The 18514-nt window shown below is 41.2% G+C and overlaps 1 protein-coding gene across 8 annotated transcripts in view; it reads right to left on the reverse strand.

Annotated features, from left to right (window-relative positions):
• The window catches only part of PALM2AKAP2 (PALM2 and AKAP2 fusion), a gene marked incomplete at its 5' end in the record, with an annotated part of 261027 nt that overhangs the window by 48749 nt on the left and 193764 nt on the right, over window positions 1-18514 (reverse strand). Inside the window, one exon of one of the 8 annotated variants that reach the window (XM_084305395.1) lies at window positions 9052-9348. The exons of 6 other annotated variants lie outside the window; for them this stretch is intronic. Of the gene's footprint in view, window positions 1-7456; window positions 7774-9051; window positions 9349-18514 lie in introns of those variants that run through there. One more of the 8 variants, XM_084305393.1, reaches the window with a different exon arrangement.

Here is an 18514-nt window from a genome sequence, read left to right on the forward strand (position 1 = left end):
CATTAACAGTGTTTAAAAAGCCAATCATGAACTGCCAAATAACAGTGCAAAAATGGGCATTTATTAATCCGCCAAAATGGGATCACCTGCATATGATAGATTTGATATAACACCTAGGGAATATACTTTAGTTTAGTATCTCATTGGTGAAAATCAGACATATTATCTCAATACTACACAGTTGTGATGGAATTTGTCACATAACAAAAATTGCTAAGACTACTGTGCATAATACCTATTAGTTTCTTTATGTTTGATTTATTTTTATTATTCAAATAGAAAAGAACAATTTTATTTAGGTGCTTGGGTGTTTGAAATTATGATGACTAAACTGCACATCAGTCTTCAAACACACCCTCTCATTTATCTAAGTGGGTAGAAATAACTGCGTACCAGTTAACAGACTATTATTTCTCTCCAGTGCTGACATGGAGTAGTTTTGCTCCTAGATAAAAGAGATGAAGAGAAGAGATTAAAAGCCAAAGCAGCCAAACACCTAACTTGTGTGAAAAACAAAGTGTATGGAGTCTTTCCACATCTTGGGCAGACCTTTTCTTACATGGGGTCAATACTAAAAGACTGAAGACAAGACAAGAGGGAAAATGAAAGTTGAAAGGAACAGGAAGCATCTTTGAAAGGCAGAATTGTGAACATCATGCTGCAACACCAGGAAACAACAAACTATAATTGATTTAAGTGCTGAGATGGTACTAAACCTCTCTAATCATACAGCAATCATACTAATTCCAGTTGCTCAGAAGACATTGTTAAAGTCCCACAAAATCAAGATATTCCTTTTAAAAGCACATAAATCTGATTATAGAGCCCTTTGGTGCTTTTCAAGCCCTCAGAGGTCAGCCTGACGTTTTAAACTTTTCTCTGCAACCAGAAAAAGCTAGAAACTTTAATTATTTTGAAAGAAAACTGAAAATTCTTCTATACTTCTCCAGTTGCCTGAAAGAGGAATGCTAACTATGGCAAGACTCAAGAGCCAAAAAATCTGGCAATGCAGAGAGGATGTAAGCACTCATATGCATGGAAGCACCATCCAGCCATGCAGTACATTTGTTGCCCTTTCTTGTATGCTGAGAAAAGGATTGACAGCATCTGATCCAGATCTGTGCAATCAAATAGTCATCCGCTGCTGCTGCTGCATAAGTTTGAGCACAAGTCGGCTCTTCCTGGGATGTTTTTGTATTTACTTGTTACCAAGACAGACTACCGGTCTGAAACGGCACTTCAGCTCTAAGATGAGATGGTGATTTTTCACTCTGTCAGTTTGTCTGGGAACACAGATTGTTACAAGTACTGAAGAGTTATGTTAGACATCAGTCTCAAGAGTCTCCTTCCTGGAAAATGCCAGGAAATTTTATCAACTCTGCTCTGAAGAGAACAAGTCGTGAGTTGATTCGTCTGAATCACTAAAGACATAATGAGAACGGTGTTGGTTACCTACAGGAATTTACTTGCTTGAAGCAGTAGAGTTAATGTGCGGTAGTTAAAATCTGAGATCTGTCAACAAGAAACAGATTATCTGAAAGCAATCATAATTCAAGCTTTTTTTTCCAAATCTTGCTTTTAACATGCCACCTAATAATGTACTAAAATCTAGAGATGTTACAAGAAATAGCTGTATGTATAAAGGAAAAACAAAGCCAAGCAGAGCAAAATGTACCTTGTCAAAGGGAAAAGATTACATCTACCTTTACAGATAAGGCCTCTTCAGTTTCATCTGATCTTAAACTCAAAACAATTTATTGCAAGCACAGAACAATCGACAGTTAAGTCACACACCTGGAAAGCTGTGCCTCTGCTTTGGGGAATTTATGTTCCTGCAGTTTCTCCTTACTTCCTCAGGGCTGAACACAAATTACAGCTTTTTAAATGAGCAGCATTCATTAAATCAAATTACTAGTAAAACTGCACTGCCTACATGTGCCCCTAATTAGTCTTAGAACAGTTTTGCTGTGTACCAAGAGACCAGAGGTGGCCCTGCCTTTCCACTAATCCTTTCTACGTTAACTCCAAAGCCAAAGTTTCAGCAAAACTTCTCCACTTGGGTTATCACTATAAATAGTAACATCTAACTATCATCACATTATCTTTGTACACCCAATCCTGCACCAATTCAAAACAAGATTATTGCTGCTGATTTCAGCAGGAGCAGGTTTTAAGTCTTAATGTTGAAGGCAGCTTTCCTCTACGTCAAAGGTTAGTTGGCCAATCTTCTACATATAAAATGCTAAATGGTGGTTTTGGCTAGCCCACAGGCTTATGTAACCATGGGGATGAAATAATGCAGCATTCCTCCAGAAAGGTCAACCACATACTCTCATGAGCTGTCTAATTAATATGATTTAATAAATATTACCATACAGAAGTGCCCACAAAGGCAAAAGATAACACGAAATTCATCACTGGCTGGACTAGTTTGCTCATTTCAATAGAGAAACACTGATAAATGATAGAAATAAATATTTTTATTAAACTATACAGTTTGTTGTATATAGGATACATATATGTGCAAGGCAGAATTGTAAATCAGGACCTATGGACAGCCTCCCCACCATTGCCATATTTAAGGTTCCAAGGCTTCCTAGCACTACCCATGGAAAGTTTTATATAATTTCTGCCTTCTGAGCACAGCTGTAAATAACACGTCCAACTGGATCCTCGACAGCTGTCTGTGAACACACGTGAGGAATACATGGCATGTGGACAGCATGCTGTGACTTCATAGCCTGGCACGGTACCGCAGGCATGACTTCATGTGCTTGGGAATGCGGTATCATTTATGTGGAGAAGCCACCTCTGCCTGCCTACAAGTGAGCAGCGAAGGAAAGAAAGCTGAAGGCACCACTTATTTCTTTCAAGTGGCCATCTGCCCAGTGGATTTCATCAGACCAGAAATACACACGTTCCTGTTTGAGCTGGTATCACAGCCACAGGACTGTACTGCAAGGACAATAAAGATTTTTAATCTTGCAACCATTCTGACAGAAAGTAGGCACTCGATTTCACTTGATGAGAGCACTGCCCAGGCATCCTACTTAATTTTTGGCTCAGTCAATATCCTGAATTGAAGCCCAGAGACTGAACTGCAGCCAAGACTGGCATTCTGCTTTCTGACACCTTAATGTATTTGGATCCAAACATCCTAAATTTATTATCATTGCTGTGGTGTTTGAAAAGCTTTACACTGCATACATTTCAATGAAGAGTGTCATGCCTTCAGGGATCCACTGGACACATGGCCAAATTTTCTTTTAATCCACAGCTTCTGGTAATACACTGGGCATCTCAGACATGCTATAACTTATGACTGCAGAACTTTGTTAAAATGGAACCATGCCTAAATAAGTACTGAAGTACTGCATGGAACATTCTAAACATACATTTATTTATTTTTCAGTAATGGTAGAGCAAGACACCAGATTAAAAAGATGGCAAAAGCTTCTGCAAAAACAGTCTTTAGAGGCTTGCTAGTTGTGAAAGCCAGCAGCACAGTTTGCATATTTGTGTTTCTCTGGAAGCTTTTATTATGTAGTAAGGCAGAGTAAATGCTTCTGAAAGTTACCCTGTCCTGCTGGTATAAAAATATGGGTGAACGTCTATGAGCATCTGTAAGTGGCTGGAATTACAAAGGGCTGGGCAGCAAAGAGGACTGGAGGAATCAGGCAACTCATACCAGAATTCATTGACGTGACAGGATGCAAAGGACATGGAGCACTTTCCATCCTCATTCCCGTGCTCTAAATATATCTAGATCAACCCTGGCAGCAGAGCTGTGCCATCCTGGAGAGCTTGTTCCAGACTTTGCACAGGTATCTGCACTTTGGAAGTCCTGGTGCTGCCCAACCACCCCCTGACCCCAAATTAAAAACAAACAAACAAAAAGCTGGAAAAGCTGTGTTGCAGCAGTCAGGCAGTACCCAGCATTACAGCAAAGCAAATGGGCATGGATGTTGTCGTGGTCCCCTGGGAGCACCACAGTCCCAAATCCCACTGCATAAACAATGCACATCATGTGCTGTATGTTATAAGCACACAGGAACATAAAATTCTGGATTATTTTTCTGGCTAATTTTTTGTCCTTTTATTAATTAAAACAAGATACTTGGTATTTTCAAGGTCAGCAGGTAGATAAGGTCATTATCCTGTTTTATGCTTACTGAAAAAAAAAAATAAAATCTGATTTAACCATATTAAAACAGAGATATTACTTATGTTCTTTTGGAATACTATGGTATGGACACTGACAGCATAAAATCCCAGTTCCATCCCCAAAATGATTACATAATGAATGATACGTTATATATAGAATCTGTATAGTTTAGGACGAGAAGAATTAGAAAGGGAGTAGTCAAAATGGACTTGGCAACAGTAAATGCAAGATCTCCTTGTAGAAAAAAAAAAACAGTTCTGTATGCCTCGATCCTTCTGCTGCCAAGTATGTGCTTTTTAGAGTGACTGATAAAAAAGATTTATCATAAGAGCTGATAAGAAGCAAGTCTTGAAAGTTGTAAAAACAAAATAGCATTTTAAATTTTATTTGCCCTTGGGGGAGGGGGGACAGGGGAGGGTGATAGCAGAGAAAGGCAAATCAGGGAGTACTATTTTGAAGCCATATTTTTCAGTATTTCTTTGCAACATTTGAGGCTAGAAACCTATATTCAAAAACGGAAGTCAGTTCTGGCATTTGTCGTTTTTTTGAAAGAAAAACCATACTAAGTATTTTAAGAGTTGAGATAAAATCAGGAGAGTTGAGGACATGCAATTGGTATTTTTGAATTGCAAAGTAACTCTTTCATATTAAACGCCATCAGAGACCAGTAGACTGCTCTCATGGAAAAGAACACTGCAATGTACTGTGAGTAAGTATATAAATAATGACAGCTCAGGTTAATTTAAATTTAGACTTTTCAGATGTCAGTCCTGCCAATAGCTGTTCTGCAGCTACAGTTAGCTGCTGTACTTTCCTGAGTCCTCAAAGCTAACAGTCTAGAAGAGAATCCAATTTAGGAGACAACTAGCAGGTATTAAGCAAATAAAGGGAATCAGAATCAGAAGACCTGGATTTCATTCTTCTATCTGCTGCTGACTTGCTGCATGACCTTGAATAAAATACTTAACCTGCCCAGGCTTCAACCTTACCTTAACATGCATCTCCTAAGACTGCCCTGAGGCATAATTAATTAATTCACACCTATAAATCTTTCAAAAGCCTTGTTAGTGATAGATGAGGCTGTGGAAATTAATATTATTAGCAGTATTTTCCCACGTACAGATGTACAGGGTGACATACATGCCCTCTCTACAATACTGATCTGTATGAATATATATGCAAATACATAAACATACACAACATCTAAGTTTTCACTCAACTTCTCATTCAAATACCAGCAAAATGGGAACAAACAATGAAAGAATAAACAGTACACATTGTTACAGAGGGAGGAAGGCATCTTCCTTTGCTTTTCATGAAAGTAGCTCCAAAATTGCCTCTCCTTCACAACACAATTCTTAAGATTATCAATTACCCTTGTTTAACAATGTTATGAAAGTAAATTGTTCTTACCCTAAGCCCCTGCTCCATGGACAAGCAGAGGACCTGCCAGGGTGCCGTGTACCTGAACATGTTTGGCCCCTTCTGTAGACAGACTAAATGGCAAAAGGCACACAAGTATCTCAGGTCTACTGGTTGCTTTTCATCTGATGGATGCTAAAACTGAGAGAAATTCCTCCAGTTGTATTCTTGAAGGGCCTCTCGCGCAGAGTCTAAGACACAGCTACAGCCATTCCACTTGCACCCCGTGGAACTGAATAACTAATTCAATAAGAGGCTTTCTTCTTGGGAAGAGCTTAGCTCAAACTCAATTAGCATAAATAGGATGATAACCTTTGAACCTCCCACTCCTCCTCCTGGAGGTCGCTCCCTCCCCTGCAAATCTTGGGTCTGTTTGTTACCAGCGATGGCATTTGACTCTGCTTCGGAGGCCTAGAAGCAGCTATCAGAGATCATCTCAGCTAGTTCTTACATTTGCAAAGCACCTGTAGCTTTGCATCTTTTATTTTTGCTGTTATGTTTTAGCTGTGCTCAAAGGAATTCCCTTTTCCTCCCACCTGCAGGGATCCTTGCCTTTCCCTCTCCAGCATGGTGTTCTCTGTTCGGCAGCCTGCAGAGTGCTGCTGAAGAGGTTCACACTGAAGCTGCTATAAACACTCCCATGACAAAGCCACTACAGTAAAAAATTACCAGCCTAAATGAAATTGAAAGGTTTTCTCCAAAATGCACGGAAATGAGCTCTTTGGAACATTGGCAATAAGATATACTATTGTCTTGTTTGTGATAAGGTTTCCCTTTAAAATGGATTATTAGTTTTGCAGTCAGAGAACCAGGCCTAGTCTCCAAGAATCTAAACAAGGTAAAAGAGTAAAACCTTGTTATTTTCTGCATTTATGTGATTTAAATGACAAATGGAAGTAGTACTTCTGTATTCTGATGCTGCTTAGCAAGCGGCGTGTCGTTGCACTGATGCAACCCAGCCACATAGATCAAGTCACTACTTCGTCTGTTTGTTTCTTTATTTTCTGTCAACAGAGGAAGAAGTCATTTTAGTTTTATATTGGTGATCTTCACTGTTTTATCTCTGGTACCTGTACTGAGGCAGTCCCACCCAGACAAGGATGCAGGAGGAAGGGTAGAGGCTCATTCTTAAAGCCACTGCTAGCACAGAAGCCAGCTGCTTCCTGGTCAGTCCAGTGAGCTGAGAACAGCAGCAAAGCAGTCCTGCAAGTGAGATTCTTCTGCTTCTGCTGGTAGCACACCTTTTTCTGTTTTTTTTTTTTTTTTTTTTTTTTTTTTTTTCTTTCCTAAAACAGACAAGTACTGAGGTGTTGGTGTCTTTCACGTCTTTCACCAGAACCTGGCAACAACCGACACACAGGTGAGCTCCATCTCAGCTGAGATGTTTGTTACAATACTATGATTTGTTGCACAGACACAATTAACAATCAAGGGGCGCCATCTGCAAGAATGTGAAAGTGCAGACCTGTTTCAAATTATCAAAATTATACACTACAGACGTGGCTTAACAGTAACTTTAATAATGCCTATACAGCCTTTATACATGGTACATAAAGCTCCAGCTTCCTTTAATTGCTGAGTTTGTTTTGCTGGACAACCAATCAGTCATACGAATAACTCCCATTTCCTTCACCTCTCTCTGTATTTTGACCTCCTGCCTTGATGTTTCTGAACTTCATTTTGGAAGCAACAAATGACTACAGCTATTTCTTCAGTAGCTGGAAGTGATTTAAGCCAGAACAACCCAGGTACCACCATATTTCAGCAATTAAAATGCTTTTAAAACAATCAGAACAAGAACAGATGACAAATCCTGTCCCTGAGTAAGAATCCGGACATGACGCTAACATGGATTACAGGAGGACTTACGTTACAAAGGCAGGATAGATGAACTGCCTTGTGCTGAAGTTAACATCAGCTTCTTTGCAGGCTGGGAGTGTGGCCAAGGGTAGAAATGCAGGTTTTGGTGAGAAACAGCCATTCCTTGCATCCCTTGAACATTCCAATGGCCAGATATACAAACAACTGCAAAACAAGCCTGTCCACATGCACCTTCAACTTTTTCTCCTTTTTCTCCTTTTTCTCCTTTTTCTCCTTTTTCTCCTTTTTTTTTTTCTTTTCTTTTTTCTTTTCTTTTCTTTTCTTTTCTTTTCTTTTCTTTTCTTCTCTTCTCTTCTCTTCTCTTCTCTTCTCTTCTCTTCTCTTCTCTTCTCTTCTCTTCTCTTCTCTTCTCTTCTCTTCTCTTCTCTTCTCTTCTCTTCTCTTCTCTTCTCTTCTCTTCTCTTCTCTTCTCTTTTCTCTTTGTTAAGGGTTGTGTGCCTTGCTCATTAAGTGCCTAATGAAGTCTTATCAGCGAGTTTAATTCTGAAGGCAAATGAGAATATAAATATAGAACAGACCAACTGTAGTATTAGGTACTATTCTGCAGAGTCAACAGTGAAATAAGTCTGCCACAATGGCCAAACACTAGGAGATCCCAAGAAAAATCCTTACATTAAAACATTGTAGACCAATATAGAATATTAAGCAAGCTTCTCACAGAGAAGGCCTTTGATCTTCAATTTTCCTAGAGGACAAACTGAGTGCTCTCACGTATCTCAAAAACTGTTAGCAAAGAATACCGTGATATTTCACCCTTATTTAGGATAATTAAATATGAATAACACATTAAAGCAGCTGCTTTTATATCTTTTGCATTTAGAAATATCGACACTTACAAGACATAATCCAAACTTTTGTGATCTTGCAACGATACAAATACAACCTGCTTATTTTTTTTCCAAAAGCTAGAACTCTTTTCCCCCTTATATTATGGGCTTTCATCCCCTCTCTTTTTAATAGAAAGACAATATTATGGAAACCCTACAACCAGTTTTAAATAAGAGATCACAGGGATGCTGTTGTCAGGAAATTAATACAAACACTCCCATACCACAATCCAAAAGTTAATACAATTGTTGACTTGTCTTCAGGAGAAATAGCAAACAAACAGATACCAAACGGAAACCAGGAAGAAATATGACTAACATCTAAGCAGGGGTCTATTTACACTGACAGTACATAGTAATGAATGCCCCCAGTGTTTGAAAGCCCATCCTTCTTCCCTCTTACCAGAAATCATTAACGCTGGGGAGGGCTTTTCAGGACTCAGTCAGAAGTCAAAATACTAGCACTCGCAGCATCTCCCTCCAACGGGCTGCTCTCAGATGAGTTAGAGTTGAAATCTTCTTGGAAAACGTAGGCAGAATGTACATGAGCAATGTGAAATGCAATCTGTCTTTGCAGGAGAATGCGAAGCACATACCAATAAACATCACACCCACATTTTGTGGTTTGTTTCTTAACCAAGGGTCATTCAATTTCCTGTGAGACTCTGACAGCACAGGATTTACCAGTGATGCCTTTCTACACCTCCTTTTATTTCCCAATAAAGACAAAGCCATTGGATAAGGTTAGGGACTTACTCAAGCTGATGAAGCCATAAAAGTTGTTTGTCTTCCAGTTGTTCATGAGTAAAGAAGATGAGACTCTGTGTGTCAAAGAGATAAAACCTCCTGCTGTGATGAATGCATGTAGATAAAATACAAGGCTGGAATTTACAAAATCAAATCCATTCACAGGCTCTAATGTCTTAGGAAAATCACTTAATCTCACTATGCCTTTTATCAGAAAGGTGTTTATAGCATATTTTGTGAGTTTTCTGAAAAAAAAGTATGCTCATGAGGGTACTTGCTAATATATTTCCTGACAACAACACAAAGGCATCTGAAATTTCATGAAACTCCTCTGGTTTTGCCCATTCTGTATGCAATGTACAAACACAAATCTGGTGGGAGAAACAATATACCTTAGTATAATGTTTCAGTGTACATTATGCTACTATACTTATGAAAGGTAGAAAATTGAATTCATACCTGTCATACAGACTGACACTGCTGTTTAGGAGCCAGAGACTCTCAGCCTTGGAAGTGACCACTTAAAGACTTAAAGTAATTGCAAGGTTTGGCAACAGTTAAATATATGGTTTGATGCTCTAAAATTTGGGCAGAGGTGTCTAAAGAGGCACTTAGGAGCTTAATCCCTCGTAGTCTCAATCTGTAATTACTCAACTTCTTCAGTGCAATGTTGCAAAAACAAGAACTAGCCTGTAGGGTTGAATAACAAAGCCCAAGAATTCAGTCTGGTGAGCTCTCCAAGAACGAGTGACAGGTATTTCTACTATTTGTTGTTCTTTATTACTATTACAGCTATTACTATGGTTCTGCTGTACCACTCCTCCCTCCTTATGGCAGGAGTCCTCCTACAGGAACACAGACCTGTTTTTCCATTCCTGCTTTATGGTGGGAAAGGACTCACCTAGAAACTTTGAAGAGGCTAATCTCTAAATCTCCTGATTTAAATTTGCCATCTTTGGGCATCCTATCTGTTCTCTTTTGTTGCACATCATTTTATTACCCCATTTTATTTGTGACACAAAAGAATGGTTTCCAAGTTATCTTTAGCAAGAGACAAACTGTGCAAGATCTCAGATACTACACCAAAAATACGCAATGTCAGCAATATGAGGAGCTTGTCTTTTCCAATCACATGCCCTAAAGGCTAAGTATATTTCTGTATAGAAATGAAAATGCTTGGGAGAAACATCTAGGTTTTATCCATGGCCTGAGTAGGAAGCCTGGAGCAGGTAAATGTGGAAAACATCCAGTGGTTTTGTGGAAGAAAATCAAGTTATCACACATGTGAGCTGACAATTAGGTGCTGAGCCTAAAACTTTGTTCTTTTTTTCCCCCATTTCTTTCTGTTTGTCTAATAAAAGATATGGATACTTTCACAATATTGTCTCCCTTACTCCTCAGTTATATACTCTATGGATATAACAGTGCTGCTATTACTAAATGTCCACGTCTCTAACAAAAAAGTACCATCATTGAGAAAACACGGTGTGTACTGATTACATCATCTGATACTTGATGCGCCATTGCAGACAGTAGCTCAGGAAGAGAATAAGCAAGATGTTTTTCAATACCACATAATTTTCTCAGTGCTTACAAAAGCTTATCTCATGCAGAGAAGAAGCCTTTACTCTGAAAAAAAAAAATATCTAAAAACCAAAGAGGTTAACTAGATGACTATGGGCTGGACTAACAGCGTCTGCAAAGATGAATTCACATAAACAGCAGAAACTGAAAGACACTACTTTGTACTTTCTGTTTGAAATGAAAAACTGTAAGAAAATGGGTAAGAAAAAGAGAAGCGTATACAAATGCCCTGTTTAGCACCTGAACATAAGAGTGGCTCTTTAGACTACATTTCCCAGAAGGAATGCATGACATCAAGAAGACCAAGATCTTATCATCCACTGGATGCAAACCTCCCTTGAACACATTGTTCTGTACACTGGTTTCTATGAAATAGAAACATGAATTATGAATTATTACACCATACAGAGAATGACTTGTCATGACGAAGACCTGTCAAAGCTCAGCATGTTGCCAGACAAATCCCTGCCACCAAAAATGCAGGAAGAAGACATTTTGTAAGCCACAGTCTAGCTTTGGGATCTCCGTAACCTGGCCTTTTAATGCATGGCTCAAACTGCGCTGACTTAAAAGGGCATCTGACTTTACAGTGCAATAAGCTTATGACTGGGCTCTTTCACTGGTAGTCACATGGCTCTCTGTAAGCAGGAAATCCTGAATTCTCACTCATATTCTTTTCAATCAGATCTAACTGCTGCTTGCTCACCTTTTAACCTCTGAAAGACCAAAAATCAAACACTTTTACAAGTGGGAAAAATGACAAAAATCCTGAAACAATTGGTAGAAGAGGAAACTCCCTTAAATTCTTCACTGTAACCAGGATTTTTTTACAGGTATATGAAATATATCTTTATATATATGCATATATATATTACATATGGCTTCCTAACTCAGTACCTCTCAGATCCTCATTGTAAAAAGAACAAGAGGAACACACCCACATCAGAAAGCACTCTAGGATAGATGTGAATTGTCTCTCGTGGAAGATACTGAATGACTGCTTAAATATTATTATTCTGATCTTTTCTAGGGTGTCCCTCCCTAGGTAACATGCCAATGCTGTTCCTCAGTTGCCCACATGATGCACTAACCATGAAAGTACAACCTCTTTTGGTCTGAAAGATATGCAGAAAGTATCACAAGCACTTATAAAACCACAGTCTCAGGATCACGTGTAGCATCTCCATAGAAAAACAGCCTTTTCATTACCCCAGCAGCAGTTTTAAAGATGCTGGCACTGTGGTTTGGCAGTGATGCAAGGAGCACAGGCAGCCACTCCTGGCATGGTCAGACAGAGGTACAAGCCAGTCCTAATGGAGCTGCTGTGGTCCTGCTCACCTCCTCCTGGGACATGCTGGATTTGGCTGTCTGTCTAGTGATACGGCTGAAAAGTAACCTCAGTAAAAAGAAAAAAAAAAAAAAAAAAGGTTGATGTCTAGCTGCATTCAGCATCCAAGTGAACAAATGTTAGCATCACCCTGCAATTTCCTACATGCAACAATTATGTTGGGTGGTCAGTTACCACATGGCTGGCTAGACATCCCCCTCCTAATCCCACCGAACTGATGCAGTTTGATGCAGTGTTTGTGAACAGTTCAGCCCATGGATATGCTTGCCATTTGGACTCTTAGGCTCACTGCAGAACTGCTAGAGGAACTTTAATAAATGCATGTTGTGTTTACACCAATACAAGAAGGAAACAAGATCTCCCCTGTCATCCAGTCCCATCACCTGTTACTGCAGGAAAGCATGTCATCTAATCCTCTTCATAAACGTAGCTGAGATCTGCCTTAAAAACATCTATTTGTCCCCACAGTTGCCATGGAAGTGCTCGTCTGATCCTCAAGAACTGGCTTCCAGCTTCTCATCTACATTTACTAATGGCCAGTTTATCCCTATTCATTTCTTTGCCAGTACCGAGCATTTGCTTTAGCAACCTACTGCTCTTCTTGGTGTTTCGTTCCCTGGCGCATACATAAACCTCTGATATATCCCAGTCCGCATTTTTCCAGACTAAACAAGTAAAGCTCCTTTAATCTCAAATTGCATGTCAGGCTTTTCGTCTCCCTGCTGTCCAAACTCTCTGCAACCACAGCACTGTCAAGCCATACTTCTGGAGCACAAGTGACCAGAAACGAATGTGATGTTGTGGGTACTGTCCTACCACCAGCATCTACAGAGGCATTCACATTTCCCTAACCCCTTTTGAAACTCCTCAGCTGGTAAGTGTACATATCTGAGGCGGGGAGAAACTCTCTTTGTATAGCCATGTGAGCAAAGCCAGCCCCCAGGGCACTCCCCGGGTACACTGGGAAGGCAGGTACACAGAAGGCACTCGGAGGAGAGGATGCTGGAGGTGCCAGCAGCCGGATGAGGGTGCAGGACATGCTCACAGTTGTGCTGCTCACTTCTGACAGGGTTACACCAATTAGAAGACAACAACAGCTGCAGGCAGATGGGCGCTTCAAACACAGCAATTTTCTCCAAAACGGGTAGTAGCAGCAACAGCTGTGCTTGAAAGGCAATCAGGCAGTGCACCAAGAAGCACAGAAAGTGTGTCGTCCTTCCCAAACTGCCTTGCACCCGCTTCTCTCCGACGGGCTGACACAGTTTCTTACCCTCTATTTGTCTTCCAAGCACAAACGACACTGTGCTAATGAGTGAATGATTAAGCACCAGCCCATGCTACTCTATGCCCTGGATACGATTACCAAAGTTACAGTGCCAAGCTAAACACTTGCAGCTCATTTCCTTTGCATGAAATGGCATCAGAAGGGAAAAACAAAGCAGAGGATGCTCACGCAACCACTTTTGTTTACAAGGCAGAAGGTTTTCCCAACTTAGGGAGAAAAACCCTTCTTCCTCCTGAGCTTTGCATGAAAGCACAGACCAATGTCCCTGTGAATGCGGACATCCCGGCACCATCCCCTGCCACCTCCTGCCCTGCTGCCAGCATGGCTTGGTGCGGCTGGAACAGCCTAGGGCACAACAAGCAGTGCTGATGGCTCTCCGATGTGCTGGTTTCAGGGCTGTGAAGCAGAGAAATCCAACCTGGCCTTGCAGGGGTTCAGCAGAGGGGTTCATGCATGGTCAGATGGGGCTTGGTGTTTTGTGCTGGGACTGCGAACCCAGGTACGGAGGAAAATTCCTGCTCCTGTCAGGCTGGCTCAGAAACAAGAGAGGGCTCGCACCCTCGTAAAACTTCTCGTAAAACCACAATCTTAGTCGTATGTGCACTGACTGTTCCAGTAGAAGAGAGCAAGCTGCCCAGAAATAAAGAGAGGGAGAAGAAGAAAATGCAGCCCTGACCCTGTGCAAACAGGGGATGCTGTCAGGGCAAACATGGCTTGGGCCATCCAGGCCACTGTGAAGAGCACTTTACAGTAATTCACATTAAGTAGATAAAAGTCATCTGGAATGAAGCCATGCTTGCAAGGGGAAAAGAACACAGCTCTGAGAGGGGAGAGAAGGGATGGCTTTAAAGTCAATATTTCTTTGTGTGTCTTCCTTTGTTCTTTTCTTTTCTTTTCTTTTCTTTTCTTTTCTTTTCTTTTCTTTTCTTTTCTTTTCTTTTCTTTTCTTTTCTTTTCTTTTCTTTTCTTTTCTTTTCTTTTCTTTTCTTTTCTTTTCTTTTCTTTTCTTTTCTTTTCTTTTCTGTCAGGAGGAGGAGTTAAGAGCATGGAGTGGAATAGCACTGTTGTAAATGGGCATATGAGGCGCCTTCTGAAAGTGAAGATCTGCTAAGCATTTCTCAGCTTGCCTCAAAAGGGAAGCCCAAAGAGTCCCAGCATTAACAGGAGAAAGTACTAAGCCTTACACAAAGAGAAAGAAAGTATGGAAATCATAGGTGTAAGCTTACAAAAAGGTGGGGGCGGGCAGTTGGTGGATTTCTCTTCTTCACCAGTAGCGCACATCTCCTGGAGAAACTCTCATGCCAAGCACCTGAAGGAGACTTTTATTGAGCACACAGCTAATTACAGCTACAGTTTTATTACGGCTTCTATTCTCTTTTTCCTAGGGGATAGGAGCAATACCATACATGTTTGAGCCAAATAATGGGTTGGATCATACACTCCCTTGAAGAAAAACCTGGCAGCATGAAACATAAACTGGAGATTCATCCGTTTTTCCTTGGAGCTAGTAGATTTTGCATCGCTACATGAAAATCCAAAGTAAACAGTCTCTAAACATACCTTGGGTAAATCCAGCTGGGACCAGCTTCGCTCAATCCCAAATATTAAAAACCTGCAGTTTTTTAGCCTCATCACTCCTAACTCCTTCATAGCTTTCTTCCCACCTTGTTTCAATATTTTATTCTATTCCTGCACTGTGTCTATCCTTTCTGCAGTGAACTGCCACAACTAAAGGCCTCTGTCCTGCCAGAACAGACTTGGAAGACAAGCTCTGTCTCCAAAGGACCTCTGCAGGCACTGTGTTCTCAGATAGAGACCACTTCCAAACCTCTACTGGATGAGAAATGTGGATCCTTGAATTCACTGTGTGACAAGAAGGTATGTCGAAATCTGTATTAACAAGAAGAGATAGGAAGGCAACCCAATGGTCTTGGCAGCTTAGTTTTAACACAGGTGAAAATAAGTAAAAATCAGTTGGACAAACACCAGTAAAAATACATCCATGTCTGGCTAAATTTATCCGGTTAATTTCAAGTAATAAATATTCCATTTGCTCAGCTTTGATCAAATGTTACTCCAAGTTTTCCAAGGGTTTTCTGCAGAGTTTATAAGGATGTTCAGCATTGCCCTAGCCCCTGCTGTCATTTCTTCATTTTCTGTGATACATAAAGTTTCATCCTATTTTAAATCTCAACAGCAGCAGCAGTTTCCCATCATGTGCAAAGCACTCAGTTGCCTCAGGGCACACTCTTTTCCTCTAATTCTCCAGTACAATGGTTCTTTTCTAGTGCCTTTTAGCCCAATCCCTCAAAAAGGAGAGAAATTCTGTAACAGGATTTGTACAAATCCCCTCATTTTCTGTTCATTAATTAGTTATAATGAAGCAGCATTAATATGAGCTATGAAAAGTTATTGCACTCCCTCTTGAGCCCCTAAATTTCTGAAAGGAAGGCTTTCTGCTGAACACCTCCTGCTCCCATCAATGGGAAGAGGGTGCAGGACAGCCATGTTGTGATCCATGCTTTCTTCACCACAATGGAGATTTTCTCTGGTGGCATTAATTGTGCTTAACGAGTAGCCCAGAGCAAGTGGAGGCTGGGCTAGACAGAGCTTTCTCTTATGCCAGATGTCACCACTGCAGGGCACAATTATGGGAACTAACCTCTGCAAGGGGAGAGGAGGAGGCTACACCAAGCACACCCAGAAACATGCAGATATGTGTGTGCGTGCCTTTGCATTTGTGTGCGAGCAAATACATTCCTGCTGCGTCTGCCAACATTTTAATAGCAACTTTTCATGTAGCTTCCACAAAATTTCATGTTGTCTGTCAGGACAGATGAAGGCTGCTATTGCACAAGATTCTCACTTATGATATGGAGTATTTTCAGAAGGTGAAAGCACTCCAGGCATAAGCAAATGCCTGGAAGCCCAGAAATAGCTTTTTATATGTGCTGAGATGTCACACAGTATTAAGGCAAAGTATCTGCTGCTGGTATTTGACTGGTAACCATATGCTTATTGCACCGGCACCTCTGTGTGTGTGCTGTATGGATACTACGAGTGGCTGATCATCACACAGCCACAAAGGCTCCTTTGGCTCAAGGCATTGAGGCCAGCTGCTCTGCTCAGATGATTGTTGGGATTGTAACACTGTCATTTGAGTACATGTGAAGAGAGATGTTGATAAATTAGTCTAAAACCCCAGATTTGGTTCAAGGGGTTGCTTTTGTGCATGCAGCAGTTTGTGTCTGAGATAGGATGTTCTTCATCAGTACTTGCAGCTGCCATTTGCAGCGATGGGCATAATATATATATATGTATGCATGTATCTGCTAGATTAGAGCAATTTAGATATAGACCAATCCTGTCTCTCTTTCACAGACAACCATCAACATTCAGATAAGATCCCAAATTCCCAGAACTGAGTGTTGCTCTCTGTGTAGAGACACTCTTGCCCTACATTTCACTTTGAAATATTTTTTAAGGTACAAGAATAAACAGCTGCTACACAGCAAATGCATGAGAGTTAAGGTTCACGCAGCTAACCATTCAGCTAGCAGTAGGCTCTCATTCAAAACCAAACACATGCATTTTTAACTCCAGCAGTTAATACTATAACCGTGAGGCATAGATAAGCATGAGATAAGTACAAGATATCTGATCTGGTTTTCACTTGAAAGGCTAGAAACAAGCAGAAGGTGTATTCACAAATTTTTGTCCCTTCATCTTAAACGCAGCACCCCAGTTTTGTCAGTACATCACCTGAGCCTGTTGCACAGATACTCCCATCCTCATGCAGAGGGAGGGAGCCCTGTGTTCTCCTATTACCGTTGCCGTTGGCAAGGCAAGCTAAACACAGTCTTCCTACCTTGTGTAATTTGCCAGCAAAAGCAAAGCACAGGTGAGAGTGAAAGGTGCATGGAGACAGAGGCTGTGCCTAACAGGAGCTGCAAGGAGCCACGGTGCTGGCCAAGAACAGCAGCCCACTTACTTCTGAGGGAGTCAGAGGCAACGTCTGAAAGGAAGCCCTGACGCCATTTGATTAGCATTGTTTCAGAGTGCCTGGTTGAGCCAGAAAGGAAGCAGTCATTTGGTTTCTAAGGAGCACCACCAAAAAAATACCATCAAAACAAGATAAATGCCGCAGCCTGAACAAGTTTCTCAGCACGTAACTCCACCTAGGAATTGCTCTTACGACACAGCACTCTCCTGTGCTTCCCGGTCCACCCTCTGGGACCCACGGAGCTTGAGAAGCACTTCCACTGCTGTGATGTTTATTTTAATGAGCTTTTTGAGGGCTTGTGTGGCTCGATACCTATTGCAAAGCTGGCACACAGGGCTCTGACACAAACAGCCTTCCTCGGGGCTCACCTGAAGAGCTCTCCTCACCCCTCGGTGCTCTGCAAGCATTGTTTCAGGGTGCTGGGTGGGAAGGAAGCATGGGTAGCCCGGTGCTGAGCTGGCACCATCTTACTTCTCTGAGGTGTTTCCCAGTCTTCACCATGCTGCTGTGCTCTTTCCCCTAATTTGGCAAAGAGGACTACTCCTGAAAGACTGTCCAGCCCCAACTTATGTAGCCTACCAGCCTCAGGCAGTGATCACACCCAAACCATTTTTGCCTTCTCCATCTGTATTTATTGTTAAAACAGTTGTGGCTTGCTTACAACCGTGTTTTGATTCCTGTGGCTTTTGTATCAAGAGTGAGGGAGGCAAGTCAAGGTCAGTGCAAGCCTTCTTCATGTATGTAGTTTTCAGTTAAGCAATAAGGTGTCTACCTTTAAATGGTGCTGCTGAGAAAGACCAAGAAACCGAGACACATAAAAGAAAGGTGTTGGTTGTACTTCTCTTGGATCAGTTCTTCACGGCTGTCACAGGCTTATCTCCTTACTTCTAGCAGACTGAGCATGGAAGTCTTCCTGGGAAGGAAGGCTGCAAGAACAGCTCCTGAGAGCTTCATATGAGGTTTGCATCTTACTCCATGGGAGAACAGTTTCAGGCATTTGGGTGCTGTGGGGATGCTGGTGACACCTTCCCATACCTCCCTTCTTGAGCTCCCGACTGACTGGTGAAGGTAGGCAGAGGGAGCTGGGAATAAAGTAAGCATCATGGGTGTAGAAAAGCCAGAAGGGAACAGACACAGCAATTTCCCTTCAGAGGTGAAGGCTGATGTTAAGATTACGGAGGTGTACAAGGCAGAGAAAAAGGGAGCAAGGAGACTAATGAACAGGTGACATTCATAACATTCAAGTTTGTCA

The sequence above is a fragment of the Netta rufina genome, assembly GCF_964035555.1.
Source record: "Netta rufina genome assembly, chromosome: Z".
In the NCBI taxonomy this organism is placed as follows: domain Eukaryota; kingdom Metazoa; phylum Chordata; class Aves; order Anseriformes; family Anatidae; genus Netta; species Netta rufina.